The following is a 3,698-nucleotide window of genomic DNA, read 5'->3' as shown; positions in this document are numbered from 1 at the left end:
TCGGGGATAGTATCCGCCACGTGTATCCCTTGCCTTTAGATTAATTTGTCTTAAAAAGCCTCTGCGCTGTTAGATTCGGCCCCACGCACGCCTTCCAAAGGTCTGGGACCCCATGGTCCCGAGATATGGAAAGACCGACAAATAATATTATTTTAACACACCTAACACCTCAATAAAAAAAAACAATCAACAGATAAATTGTTATCAAAAACAGATTTGTTTCGTCAATGCTTCCAGCAGAAGAATTTTGCAGAGAGAAAAAAACCTTCAAAGACAAGAAATAAAAATTCTAATTACCTATCACCCCACGGTAAACCCTCCGAACCCCAAAACATTTATCTCGCAATTTTTCACAAAACCTTTTCTCATTAAATACCAATAAATGCTTATTATTCCAATAGGACCGACGTCGGCATTGTCTCGGATAATTGCCCGGATCGGACCGGTACCGGTACCGGTAATTGAATTACAATATCGATAACGGTATACCGGGGACTGCTGAGAGTGCTGAGGTTAGAACAACTTGTTATTAGCGGAATGCTCTATCTCACTTCTGTGATATTGTTAACGCGAAATATACAGGGTGTTTGGTACATCGTTTGCCACATTAAAACGGCAGATAGGTTGAGTCATTTGCTTCTTCTCAGGACTAGAAATTTTTAATTGGGCGTACTAATTTTTTTTTTCATTTCTATGCCAGTTTTTCGTAAATTTCAAATTTTTACTTGCACAGTAGTAAAAAAAACCATGGCCAATTTTGTTTTTCTAGGCATGAGTAGATAGCAAATGACTCAACCTATCTGCCGTTTTAATTTGGCAAACGACGTATACCAAACACTCTGTATAGGTGATATAGGTTTCGTGACTTTAGTTCGAGGGTAAAAAGTACGTTGACACTTTTTTTTACTGCGGCATAGTGTTGATAATTTTTCGTCTCTCATGCTCTCAAAGAGGGTCATTGTTGTTCTAAAAAGGTGTGCAGAAAATGATACGTTTCTGCACTAGAGCATTTTAGGTTCCAAGTACGATTATTTTTACGATAAGCAATTTAAATTTGGGAATAAATGGATTTGTTATACAATTTTCATTCTGATATTTGACTCCCCATTCCATAAATAACGATACTTTTGCCTAAATTGTTAATTGAAAGTACTTAAAATATACTATAAAAAATAATACTCAGTCATGGTTTTAATAAAACACATGCTTTCCTTTACTTGCTTTCTTTTATGCTTTATTTTACTTTTCTTGTAGTCGAAATGAAAAGTAAAGTGTTTTACTGGGGTGAAAGGGATATCATTTCAGCCTCGGACTATTACTGCGGCATAGTGTTAATAATTGTAACAAACGTTTGCTTTTATGTATCAAGCTTAGAAACAAATTAAAAGTGGAAAAATTCCATATCTTGGACGGGACTTGAACCCGCGACCACCGGATCTCTAGCCCGATGCCCTTCCATCTGAGCTACCAAGACCTTACCCAATACAGCGAATATTTCCACCGTCTTCTGTCGGGATCCGGAATAGTTACATAATTACTAAAATATCTATTTTTATTAATTTAACTACAACGTCTACAACATCACTTAAGCGGGTCAACAAGACACAAAAGTAAAATGGTTTCACACTACAGACAAACGAGCAAATAAGTGTGACGAAACTTATGAGGGTTCCGTTTTGCAGCTTTTATAGTTGGATTTTTGCCATTTTGGCTACGGGACCCTAAAAGCCGCCCGAGTTATCGGTTCCAGATCGTCCTCACCAGCCTATCGCCATAAAAAACCGCCATTCAGCATGCCATGAATCCCTCACCACCACGTCTTCCAAACTGCAGTAAATTCAAATAAAACCATTCACTATATTCATCGGCATAAATTGCCGTAGATTTTTCCTTTTCCTCCCAATATATTCAAACGCGGGTAAGACGCATATTTCATTTTAGCCGATCGTCGATAGTCGCGTGAAATATGGCGGGCGGAGGCTGCAGCGGGGAATTTTACGTTGACACTTCACAATTACATTGGGTTACGTGCGCGAAAGTTTTGCTTTACATTGGTTTTTGGGAACGGCTTCTTTTAACGACAAACTACAGCTAATTTTTGAATGAGAACGACCACTTATAGAAATGGCACTCAACAGGAGATATTTAGGAAACAATTTGGACAGTATTTTGCATGTCTCTGATACTCATTGACTTACGGCGCAATTCAAACTTTAAGATACGTCAGTTAATAGATCTAGAAACGATATGGATTAGATATGTCAGTATCAAATGTGACGTTTCTTCAAACAAATAAGTCACTTTTGACACTGACACATCTAATGCATATCATTTCTAGATCTATTAATTGACGTATCTTAAAGTTCGAATACGGCAGTTATTATTTCTTTAAAGAAGCCATACTAAATTTGGAGGATATACCTAACTAAACGGAGTAGCCATTAACAGGTGTTCCCCTCTGTCGAAACTCTATGACCAATGGTCATACACTTTGTATGGATTGACGTTTATCTGACATGGCTATTTTTACGTTACGTATACATTTGATGTGCCCCTCCCCCGCAAAAACCGGTAGACTGTTTTGCACAGAAAATTACAGATAACGTCTCCATCTGGGTATATCCTCCAAGATACTAATGAAATTTCGAAAGATACAAATTTTTACAATGTTTTGAAAGAAGTTGCTATATTATATTTGCAAATTGTTTATTAGTTGTTCGCTAGCGAGCAACCCAATCATGAATACAAAACATTCCCAGTGTTTTCGTCTACAGTAGTTTCCAAAACAATATCTAGAAAATTACACAAGCATAACACAAAACTCGCAATTTTTGAACTGCGATATGTTACATCTCATTAGTTACGTATACGAGACTTGATGCTCGTATACGGCCGTATTCGAACTTCAAGATATTCACAAGACATGACACGTACTAGATACGTTATAGGTTATATCAACTAGTTCTCTTTTGCAGCGCAATTCGGGCAACCAATGTCACTTTTACGTTAGATAGAGTAAGATATCTATTAGATGTGAATTGGATCTCTAAGTCATATCCTGTGGAAATCGTTCAAAAGTATATCCAGAATCGCGCAAATGTCAAATTTGACAGGTTAGATCTTAAACATATCGTTATCGTATCTTGGTAATGTCTAAAAGATATCTAATAGATGTCTATTTCAAAATCCGAATCGGGCCCATACACATAGGTAGCTGAAGGCGATGCAAACTTGTGAAGAAACAAACTTATATATCCTTCCGTCTTGCAGCTGCCAGACATTTTCAGGAAGAGTTATAGGCGGAGAGAAGGCCTAGAATATAGGAATGCATTATGAGGACCTACAGTTGTTATTCTTGTCAGTTAAGTTTTAATTACTAAATTTTAGATTTTAGGAGATTTTTTCAATATCGGTTTTTAATGGCGTACATGATTCCTGGTTGAATACCTATTCCAGAATTATGAAATTTTCGTTACGTATAGAGAAAACTGTAAGTAGCGAAATTATCAGTATCTAAATGAGTTGTGTGATTTTCTGAGAACTTTTTCAACTTTTTCGTCGCCTACTCTCGTAGCCTTACCCTTACTGAGCCTACTGTGGGACTGGATCGATTTGTCTGAGATAGTATCACAATGTTTATTTATTTATTGATTATAAAATTATCCAAAAGAATAGCAGACGCCACTGGTGATCGCAGA

General features: G+C 36.9%; 1 non-coding gene across 1 annotated transcript; it reads right to left on the bottom strand.

The window, feature by feature from the left end:
* Window positions 1-1,401: 1,401 nt before the first annotated feature.
* Trnas-aga (transfer RNA serine (anticodon AGA)) lies at window positions 1,402-1,474 on the bottom strand. Its single transcript has one exon. It is a non-coding gene; the product is annotated as a tRNA-Ser (tRNA).
* Window positions 1,475-3,698: the final 2,224 nt, after the last annotated feature.

The sequence above is a fragment of the Cydia fagiglandana genome, chromosome 12, assembly GCF_963556715.1.
Source record: "Cydia fagiglandana chromosome 12, ilCydFagi1.1, whole genome shotgun sequence".
In the NCBI taxonomy this organism is placed as follows: domain Eukaryota; kingdom Metazoa; phylum Arthropoda; class Insecta; order Lepidoptera; family Tortricidae; genus Cydia; species Cydia fagiglandana.
The sequence above is the reverse complement of the archived record's forward strand: the minus strand, read 5'-3'. Positions and strand labels throughout refer to the sequence as shown.